We start from the raw sequence: 11,968 nt of genomic DNA on the forward strand, positions 1-11,968 counted from the left end.
AAAATTATTTTCTTAATTTCGTACTTAAAATTTCTATTCAAACTAATTTGAGATTATAGTTTTATGATTTTAGTAACTCGGTGAACGAATTTAAATTTCTATTAAACCAATCCCGAGTTTCTGCTATAATTTAAAATTTTGGAAATTTATTTGGTTCAAGCGTAAAGGGTTTATTAGTTCAATTTTTTTTTTTTTTTATTAAAGTGAAAGATAAATATTGAAAACTAAGATTTTCTATTCTTAATCAACTTAGAAACAATATATTATTTGTATTAACCAATTTTACCTTAATGAATTTTTTACGGATATGAGAAGTCGATACCCGCATCTTTTCTAAGGTACATATTTAAAAGTTTCGAGACGAAACTTTCTTAAAGGGGGGTAGTGTGTAATAGCTTGCCTAAATCTGCTATTAATTTTGGTGTCCACTCGAACAATTATTATTAAATTAGTATAATTATTGTTATAACTATTTATTTAACTTTAAATTATAATGGACTTTAAGGTTTTCCTATATACGTAATTATAAGAGTAAGCAGTTGTGGGATTATGATTGGGCATGTAAGTTATAGATGGAACTTAATGACAATTTAGTAATTAAATGGACCACATATAAAACCCAAAGAAATTAAGAAGGCATTACTCCTTCACTCTTGTTTTTGTCACCCGAAAAACACCAGGAACAACAACAACACCATAGTGAGCAACCACCCTTTCTCTCTAAAATTTCTTCAATCTATCTTCAACTAAATTGACATGCAACTAAACCCCATTAATCTTTGGTGTTTATACTAGGTGTAGGAAGCAAGAAGATTATAAAAGAAGTAGAGGAACAACCCGAGATTGGAGGAGAAACTAGTTGGGTAAGTAACGTAATTCGGGTTTTACTTTGGGAATTTATTTGGGGCTTTGCTTAAGGGGAGTGAAACTAATATGATTACATTTGGGTGATACTAGGACCATTAATCTGAAGTATAAGAAGGAACTACCTTGAGTTGGGAAATCATTAAGGTACATAAGAGTCACATGTTATTTTGGTTTTTCTTATTGTATAATTTTGAGTAAGTATTGTGATTTAGAAAAGAATTATGTGTTGTATATGTATTGTGATGTTAATGACTGATCTAGTATGAGTGCCATGATGTTGGGTAAATAGAAAGTATATAATTGTGTGAATCATGAACTATATTTGTGAATGTATTGGTTTCATATTTGCTTGCTGGATTTTTTTTTTTTGTTGACATTTAACTCATTATATTTTCTCTTCTTGTTCCAATTCGTATGTCTTTGAACCAGTTTTGGTAAACTGAAATTTCGGGGTTTTCTGGTCAGTTTTTGCCAAAATGCTATCTCACAAAAGTTGTTCGTATTGAAAATCTCTTGAACTTAGGCTCAAGAATGGGTAGATTTGGATCTCTGGTGAGGGAGTTATGTCAGATTACGTTCCTATAAGTATTTTAAAACGAGATTGGAGTTTGTAAAATAATTAGAAATAAAATTCTATCTTGCCAAACTAGTGTTTAGTTTTCTTTGGGATTAGATTCAAGTATTTATATTGTTGACATTTCAGTTGGGAGTATACTAATTATTAATCAGTTGTTTTTGAACCAACAATGTTCAATCCAAGCCGAATTTCTATTCTCTTAAGTAAACTTTTAGTTTTAAGTTTAAAGTAAATATTCCCAATTAACTCTCAATTTTATCTCTCTTTCTAATCAAAAAGGATATAAATAAGTAAACTTAAGATGAAGATATTTTTCGTACTAATATATGATTTAACGAGTTTTAATATAGAATATTATTTAAATAAGTTTGCGAACAACGAAACCTCGGTTTACTCATTCTACTTATTTTCTTTTGTAAGAACAAGTGACTCAAGGGAGTTAGTTAATAGAAACTTAATGATTATTTATTATTATTGTTATTACTATTATTATTATTATTTACATCTTTTCGTTGGGTAAGATGAACTAGTATGTGAGATATTTAACTTAAATCGACATGGAAAGGGAGTAGATTTATGAGTTACGGAAAGTATTTGTTAAAAGGGGAAAATAAGCCGTCAACAACAGTGAAGCACAACTTATTGCAGGCAAGTATGACACTTGTAGCTGTCATTTCGCAGGCGAGTGAAATGCTCGTAGCTGCCGTCTTGCAGGCGAGTGAAATGCTCGTAGCTGCCGTCTTGCAGGCGAGTGAAATACTCGTAGCTGCCGTCTTGCAGGCGAGTTCGACACTTGCAGCTGTCGTCCTGATTAGTCTTGCAAGAATATTGGTTAGTAGGAGGGTGACGACCCCCATAGTTTAGAGTCAGTCGGTCATGATGATCATAATTCGTATTCGCTTTTTCCCGACCATAAATTAATATGTTATTAGTGAGTGTATACTACCTATTAGAGCCATGTTGGTTTGGTGAATGAAATGATACCATGTGTATATTGGAACATAATGAACCTATGTATTGGAATTATGTTTATAAGAAAATTGCGAAGCAAAACTTGGAAATGTTATGGCAATGAGTGTTACATTGAGTTAAGAATGTATATATTATTATTTTTACTTTGTGGCATATTTCATGGTTTGAAAATGGTTACATTTGGAGAAATATATGAGCTGTCATTATGAGTAAATGTCAGATGAAGTATGATTGGAAGTGATCAAGAATATGAAAATAATTAGATGAGTGATATCATGGGACTAACTTTTGATGATTTGTGAATTTGGAAGTGATGTGAGGAAATTATGATATGTGGATATTCGTATCCTAAACTATTATTTGAATGATAATGACTTCGTGAAAGCGTGAAATGAATTTCAAATGAATTATGATGCTTTTATCAAACAATGTTTTCTAAGTAATGTGATTTGAGTAAGTAAAGTGTTTTCCAAAATGATCATGAAACAAAAACTAATACTATTTGAGCCACCTATCAAATATATTTTAGGTTGGACAGTGTGTACTCGTGTTCCCTGACTTTGTTCTCTGAACCTGTCCTGGTGGGGGCAGGGTTAAAATGTTTTGCATGCAGGTTGGGATGATCATGTCTAGGTAAAAGGCAAAGGAATGGTTAGAGATTAATGCAAGGTTTGTATGTGTCATGGCGAAAACGATTAAAGATCGTGTTCTAAGTTGCTCAAGGTGTAATTCAAGATTTATGGAAGCTTGATATTTTGGGTTGATTCTAAATCGTTATTATTATTTTGCTTTGGATTACTATTAATTGTTTTGTAATTATCGGTAAGTAATATTAAGGCTTAAGCTGCTGGTTTGAGTTTAGTTGATTAAATATAGGCTAAGTGTGATAAGCAATCATCTTGTTATGGGCAAGCTATTACAGGTGGTATCAGAGCCAAGGTTGTTTTTGGGTTGCTATGATCTTCATATCATGGCATATGAATTGAGAATCGTGAGCATGAGTTTTCTCTTTAAAGAGTTGAGTTTTTAATTTCGAGTGTCGTTTGAGGAATTCAATATGTGTTATATTCGGATGATAAGTTTTGGGTTTTGTGCTTGTACTTGTACTTAAGGGAATGAGAAGGGCTTGAAACCAATGGATAACCCAAGGATTAACGTCGATAAGTTGAATTGTAAAGCCAAGAAGGTCATATGAATTGATTTTGAGCTATGAAGATAGAAATTAGTTTCAGTAAATAAAAATCTATGGTAGATCTATCATATCTAATTTGGTTATTAATGTGAAGTATTACGAACCAGCTCTTTGCGAATTTAAGTTGGTATTTCAGAGAATTAAATTTAGTAACAAGAATTGTGGTTTGAAGTTATTCGAACTTTTATGTCTTCTTAGTTGATAAGGGTTAAGTCGTTAAATGTTGATGCTCTGAATTGAAAAGTCAATAAGGTTGATTGCGTAGTTGAGATATTAGACATGGAAGCCTTCAGTTAAAATATTTTGTTGAGCATGTCCCATTGGAGATACAAAGGTACTGGGATTTGATTAATGATGAGAGAAAATGTGAATCGATGATTCAAGTTTATTGTTATCCTATTCATATAAGTTGTGAGAAGCTATGTTTGAAAGTTCGATTTGAAGGATCATTATCATATTTGAGTTGGAGATGTCTTATTACAAGAGATAGAGATGAATTATATCGAGATTTTGAAAGATTGATTCTAGCCTGATTTTCATAGGATGCATATTGTTATTTGAAGAAAGCGAGCCCTAGTTATTATGTATGGTCTTGAACTATTTTGCTGAAGTATGAAATGCAGACTAGAGGATTCTTGATAATGCGGTTAGAGTATTGAATTTGAGATTCAGAATGGTGACTTTTGGCTCTTAGAGATGCCTATTCGGAAATATGGAGTTTTGAAATTAAAAGAGGCATTGAGATACGTGTTTTGGGATAGTAAATAATTTTGTTTGACTTTGTGGTAGTGTTTGTCTATAACTAAGGTTGGTAGGTGTGAGTGAGGATTTTGATTTTCTGTTTGTTTAATTATTAGAATTTAATTAAGTGTAGATATAATGTAAGGTCATATTCCAATTGGGAACTAGTGTAAGTCGTACTCGTTTTATGTTGGTTATAGAAAATGGTTTTGGAAAATTTATATTATTTTGAAATGATCTTAAGATTCAGGTTTTGAACCCGAGAAATTGAGCTTATTTTAAGAATTGATTGGAAGAAATTAACAAGATGTAAAAAAAAGAAAAAAAAAACTTTTAACTAGGTATTCATCTTGTTTTATTACATAAGATTTTGCATAAAATCTTTACAAAGTTTTCTTCAAAACTATTTGAAATCAACCTCTTCTCCTGTAAATAAATCCATTTCCCTTAATCTCTCCAAATCATGTATGTAAGGGTATCATTTATTTGTGATGTACTATAGCCTCCTTCCTCTATAATATGATCAAGCATTTTCATCTACAATTATATTCGATTGTTGCTGCACAAATTTAATACCCAATACAACTCTAATCTATCCAAATTTATTAACTTCTCCTACAAGGTTTTGTCTGTACGGCTTTGCATTTTGGTTTGTTCGACATAGAAAAACTTCTTATTGGAAGATCGAAACATCTTGCCTTTACCTGAACTATTATTTACAAAAGCGGCTTTAAAATGGTATACTTCTTCAATTGATCTAAAGTTTTATGTTTTCAAGTTTCGAGGACGAAACTTATTTTAAGGGTGGTATAGTGTAATAGCCCTGATTTTAAGCAGCTTTCAATCTGTTGCTAAGCAAAAATTATTTTCTTAATTTCGTACTTAAAATTTCTATTCAAACTAATTTGAGATTATAGTTTTATGATTTTATTAACTCGGTGAACAAATTTAAATTTCTATTAAACCAATCCCGAGTTTCTGCTATAATTTAAAATTTTGGAAATTTATTTGGTTCAAGCTTAAAGGGTTTATTAGTTCAATTTTTTATTTTTTTTATTTTTATTAAAGTGAAAGATAAATATTGAAAACTAAGATTTTCTATTCTTAATCAACTTAGAAACAATATATTATTTGTATTAACCAATTTTACCTTAATGAATTTTTTTCGGATATGAGAAGTCGATACCCGCATCTTTTCTAAGGTACATATTTAAAAGTTTCGAGACGAAACTTTCTTAAAGGGGGGTAGTGTGTAATAGCTTGCCTAAATATGCTATTAATTTTGGTGTCCACTCGAACAATTATTATTAAATTAGTATAATTATTGTTATAACTATTTATTTAACTTTAAATTATAATGGACTTTAAGGTTTTCCTATATACGTAATTATAAGAGTAAGCAGTTGTGGGATTATGATTGGGCATGTAAGTTATAGATGGAACTTAATGACAATTTAGTAATTAAATGGACCACATATAAAACCCAAAGAAATTAAGAAGGCATTACTCCTTTACTCTTGTTTTTGTCACCCAAAAAACACCAGGAACAACAACACCATAGTGAGCAACCACCCTTTCTCTCTAAATTTTTTTCAATCTATCTTCAATTAAATTGACATGCAACTAAACCCCATTAATCTTTGGTGTTTATACTAGGTGTAGGAAGCAAGAAGATTATAAAAGAAGTAGAGGAACAACCCCAGATTGGAGGAGAAACTAGTTGGGTAAGTAACGTAATTCGGGTTTTACTTTGGGAATTTATTTGGGGCTTTGCTTAAGGAAGGGGAGTGAAACTAATATGATTACATTTGGGTGATATTAGGACCATTAATCTGAAGTATAAGAAGGAACTACCTTGAGTTGGGAAATCATTAAGGTACATAAGAGTCATATGTTATTTTGGTTTTTCTTATTGTATAATTTTGAGTAAGTATTGTGATTTAGAAAAGAATTATGTGTTGTATATGTATTGTGATGTTAATGACTGATCTAGTATGAGTGCCATGATGTTGGGTAAATAGAAAGTATATAATTGTGTGAATCATGAACTATACTTGTGAATGTATTGGTTTCATATTTGCTTGCTGGATTTTTTTTTTTGTTGACATTTAACTCATTATATTTTCTCTTCTTGTTCCAATTCGTATGTCTTTGAACCAGTTTTGGTAAACTGCAATTTCGGGGTTTTCTGGTCAGTTTTTGCCAAAATGCTATCTCACAAAAGTTGTTCATATTGAAAATCTCTTGAACTTAGGCTCAAGAATGGGTTGATTTGGATCTCTGGTGAGGGAGTTATGTCAGATTACGTTCCAATAAGTATTTTAAAACGAGATTGGAGTTTGTAAAATAATTAGAAATAAAATTCTACCTTGCCAAACTAGTGTTTAGTTTTCTTTGGGATTTGATTCAAGTATTTATATTGTTGACATTTCAGTTGGGAGTATACTAATTATTAATCAGTTGTTTTTGAACCAACAATGTTCAATCCAAGCCGAATTTCTATTCTCTTAAGTAAACTTTTAGTTTTAAGTTTAAAGTAAATATTCCCAATTAACTCTCAATTTTATCTCTCTTTCTAATCAAAAAGGATATAAATAAGTAAACTTAAGATGAAGATATTTTTCGTACTAATATATGATTTAACGAGTTTTAATATAGAATATTATTTAAATAAGTTTGCGAACAACGAAACCTCAGTTTACTCATTCTACTTATTTTCTTTTGTAAGAACAAGTGACTCAAGGGAGTTAGTTAATAGAAACTAAATGATTATTTATTATTATTGTTATTACTATTATTATTATTATTTACATCTTTTCGTTGGGTAAGATGAACTAGTATGTGAGATATTTAACTTAAACCGACATGGAAAGGGAGTAGATTTATGAGTTACGGAAAGTATTTGTTAAAAGGGGAAAATAAGCCGTCGACAACAGTGAAGCACAACTTATTGCAGGCAAGTATGACACTTGTAGCTGTCATCTTGCAGGCGAGTGAAATGCTCGTAGCTGCCGTCTTGCAGGCGAGTGAAATACTCGTAGCTGCCGTCTTGCAGGCGAGTGAAATACTCGTAGCTGCCGTCTTGCAGGCAAGCAGCTGTCGTCCTGATTAGTCTTGCAAGAATATTGGTTAGTAGGAGGGTGACGACCCCCATAGTTTAGAGTCAGTCGGTCATGATGATCATAATTCGTATTCGCTTTTCCCCGACCATAAATTAATATGTTATTAGTGAGTGTATACTACCTATTAGAGCCATGTTGGTTTGGTGAATGAAATGATACCATGTGTATATTGGAACATAATGAACCTATGTATTGGAATTATGTCTATAAAGAAATTGCGAAGCAAAACTTGGAAATGTTATGGCAATGAGTGTTACATTGAGTTAAGAATGTATATATTATTATTTTTACTTTGTGGCATATTTCATGGTTTGAAAATGGTTACATTTGGAGAAATATATGAGCTGTCATTATGAGTAAATGTCAGATGAAGTATGATTGGAAGTGATCAAGAATATGAAAATAATTAGATGAGTGATATCATGGGACTAACTTTTGATGATTTGTGAATTTGGAAGTGATGTGAGGAAATTATGATATGTGGATATTCGTATCCTAAACTATTATTTGAATGATAATGACTTCGTGAAAGCGTGAAATGAATTTCAAATGAATTATGATGCTTTTATCAAACAATGTTTTCTAAGTAATGTGATTTGAATAAGTAAAGTGTTTTCCAAAATGATCATGAAACAAAAACTAATACTATTTGAGCCACCTATCAAATATATTTTAGGTTGGACAGTGTGTACTCGTGTTCCCTGACTTTGTTCTCTGAACCTGTCCTGGTGGGGGCAGGGTTAAAATGTTTTGCATGCAGGTTGGGATGATCATGTCTAGGTAAAAGGTAAAGGAATGGTTAGAGATTAATGCAAGGTTTGTATGTGTCATGGCGAAAACGATTAAAGATCGTGTTCTAAGTTGCTCAAGGTGTAATTTAAGATTTATGGAAGCTTGATATTTTGGGTTGATTCTAAATCGTTATTATTATTTTGCTTTGATACTATTAATTGTTTTGTAATTATCGGTAAGTAATATTAAGGCTTAAGCTGCTGGTTTGAGTTTAGTTGATTAAATATAGGCTAAGTGTGATAAGCAATCATCTTGTTATGGGCAGGCTATTACAGGTGGTATCAGAGCCAAGGTTGTTTTTGGGTTGCTATGATCTTCATATCATGGCATATGAATTGAGAATCGTGAGCATGAGTTTTCTCTTTAAAGAGTTGAGTTTTTAATTTCGAGTGTCGTTTGAGGAATTCAATATGTGTTATATTCGGATGATAAGTTTTGGGTTTTGTGCTTGTACTTGTACTTAAGGGAATGAGAAGGGCTTGAAACCAATGGATAACCCAAGGATTAACGTCGATAAGTTGAATTGTAAAGCCAAGAAGGTCATATGAATTGATTTTGAGCTATGAAGATAGAAATTAGTTTCAGTAAATAAAAATCTACGGTAGATCTATCATATCTAATTTGGTTATTAATGTGAAGTATTACGAACCAGCTCTTTGCGAATTTAAGTTGGTATTTCAGAGAATTAAATTTAGTAACAAGAATTGTGGTTTGAAGTTATTTGAACTTTTATGTCTTCTTAGTTGATAAGGGTTAAGTCGTTAAATGTTGATGCTCTGAATTGAAAAGTCAATAAGGTTGATTGCGTAGTTGAGATATTAGACATGGAAGCCTTCAGTTAAAATATTTTGTTGAGCATGTCCCATTGGAGATACAAAGGTACTGGGATTTGATTAATGATGAGAGAAAATGTGAATCGATGATTCAAGTTTATTGTTATCCTATTCATATAAGTTGTGAGAAGCTATGTTTGAAAGTTCGATTTGAAGGATCATTATCATATTTGAGTTGGAGATGTCTTATTACAAGAGATAGAGATGAATTATATCGAGATTTTGAAAGATTGATTCTAGCCTGATTTTCATAGGATGCATATTGTTATTTGAAGAAAGCGAGCCCTAGTTATTATGTATGGTCTTGAACTATTTTGCTGAAGTATGAAATGCAGACTAGAGGATTCTTGATAATGCGGTTAGAGTATTGAATTTGAGATTCAGAATGGTGACTTTTGGCTCTTAGAGATGCCTATTCGGAAATATGGAGTTTTGAAATTAAAAGAGGCATTGAGATACGTGTTTTTGGATAGTAAATAATTTTGTTTGACTTTGTGGTAGTGTTTGTCTATAACTAAGGTTGGTAGGTGTGAGTGAGGATTTTGATTTTCTGTTTGTTTAACTATTAGAATTTAATTAAGTGTAGATATAATGTAAGGTCATATTCCAATTGGGAACTAGTGTAAGCACGCTACAAAGTGTATGCATATTAATTATGCTAAATGATTATGTGTAAATAATATGTTTCCTGACATTAAGGTTTTCCGTATGATTTATGTTTTGTCATACGTATCATAACCTAACAGTGGTATCACGAGCCTCTTATTATTTTCATAATCTAAATTGCATGAACATGGTTAAATTTTACAAATTTGCAAGGAATTAAAAGGGGTGATTAGTTTTCGTAATTAATTGCAAATTGCGTTTATTTAATTATATGTACGCAGTTTTTCGGCAGAATATTCGTTACTCAACCAAATCGAGTGATTTTTGTGTCAATTTCGCATGTAAAAGGCATTCTAAAATTTTGACAAAATAGTTGGCCGAACCCAGAATTCCCAAATTCGAAGCCTAACTATGATTTTTCGGAGGTATAAGTTCTTCGAACGCAAAAGTTTGTAAATTTAAGATGTTAAATTGAATATTTGCGATTCTTGTTGATAAATCTTGAGTTTTTTATTGACCTACAGTATATGTTTAACAATTATGAATGCCTAGACTTGTTAATTATACAACCTAATTTGTAATTATGATTAATTTGTTGAAATTCGAATAATTTAGAATTGATTTGTTTTTCATAATTAATTAATAATTTAATTAGGTATCCATGATTAAACTCCACCATAAAAATTGTTAATTTATATTAAATTTTAATTTTTTATGACCTAGATTTGAATCCATGATAATCGGAAATTAATTAATTAATAAATTTTCGATTTTTCGCCCTAAAATTATGAAATTAATATGATTTATTAATTTGTCGTTAATTTTAAATTAAAAAATTTAAATTTTTATGAAAACGCTAATAAATGTTGCACGCACAAAGCAAAGGAAGCTACGTGTTACCCTTAAGGGGTGTTGTATAGTGCGGGCATGCGACGACGAGCAAGGGAGCTTGTCGTGAAGGAAATAATGCCCTTGGTCCAAGTATGCATTCTATGTTAAGTCTAATAAATGCGGTTCAGTATTAATTAACAAGTTAATAATTCAGTGAGATCAAGTGAGCTGAATGCCTAGCTAGAGGCCGCTTCAGTTCAAGTGGAATTAATGATATTAATCCACAGCTTACTCTTGACTGAACCCGTAGGGTCACACAAATAGTACGTAAACGGATCAAGTATTTAATGGCATTAAATACTCCATCTATGAATATTCGGAACCGACGGATCTTGGTTTCAGTGGGAGCTAAGATCGTCACAGGCAAGAAATGAATACTCCGGAAACGATGATATTGCCGGAAACGGAAATATGGATCGTATCGGAAATATAAATATTATCCAAGTCGTAGATGTTGCCGGAAACGGAAACATGGTACGTATCGGAAAATATTATCGGAAATGGAAATATTGCCAGAATCGGAAATATTGCCGGAAACGGAAATATTGTCAGAATCGGAAATATTACCGGAATCGGAAAATAATTCCGGAAACGGAAATATTAAATATTTGTTCGAAACGGAAATTAATTCGGAATCGGAAATATTAAATATTGTTCGTATCGGAAATGAATTCCGGAATCGGAAAATTTAATCGGAAGCGCATCGTACGAATAAGCATCGGACGAGGCCTGCCGGACGAGGCCCAGCACGAAGCCAGGCCATCGCCCAGCAAGCCAAGCGCGCCGCACAAACAGCCACGCCAGGCCCAGCGCAAGGCCAGGCCCAGCAGGCTGCGCAGCGCGCACAACGCGCACAGCACGTGCAGCGCGCGCGGGCGCTGCGTGGGCTGCTGCTCGCGCGCACGCATGGGGCCCATCGTGGCAGCCGTGCGTGTGTGTGTGCAAGTGTTTGTGTTCGTGCACGTTTCCTAAAACATGCAGAGTTCGGTTAATGATTAAATTCCTAATTCTATTTGATAAATTAATTAAATTAGAGTTCTTGTAGGATTCTAGGTTTAATTAATTTGTATCTGAATAGGATTTCGATTCCCTTTCCATACCCCTATAAATATGAGGCTAGGGCTCACAATTTATAACGAGTTTCAAAGTATTCAAAAGTGAGTTTTTTGAGAGAAAACTAAAACACACATCTTGCCCATAAAAGTGCCGAAATTTTCTAGTACCTTAAGGGCGATTCTAGTTGGTCAATCTTAAGGCGGATCCGGACGTGCTGTGGACTATCTACGGAGGGACGACACTTGGAGTCCTAAAGACTTGTTCTTGTTCGGTTCGGGCGCAGCTAGGGAGGGCACGCAACAAAGAGTATGCATCTAAA

General features: G+C 32.6%; 1 long non-coding RNA gene across 1 annotated transcript; it reads left to right on the forward strand.

Moving 5' to 3' along the window:
* The first annotated feature begins 652 nt into the window (after positions 1 to 652).
* On the forward strand, positions 653 to 10,362 carry LOC110791686 (uncharacterized). The gene is made up of 7 exons (XR_008922223.1): positions 653 to 699; positions 796 to 863; positions 958 to 1,011; positions 3,008 to 3,085; positions 6,006 to 6,073; positions 6,172 to 6,225; positions 8,210 to 10,362. It is a non-coding gene; the product is annotated as an uncharacterized lncRNA (long non-coding RNA).
* Positions 10,363 to 11,968: the final 1,606 nt, after the last annotated feature.

This window comes from Spinacia oleracea, chromosome 5 (assembly GCF_020520425.1).
Source record: "Spinacia oleracea cultivar Varoflay chromosome 5, BTI_SOV_V1, whole genome shotgun sequence".
In the NCBI taxonomy this organism is placed as follows: Eukaryota; Viridiplantae; Streptophyta; class Magnoliopsida; order Caryophyllales; family Amaranthaceae; genus Spinacia; species Spinacia oleracea.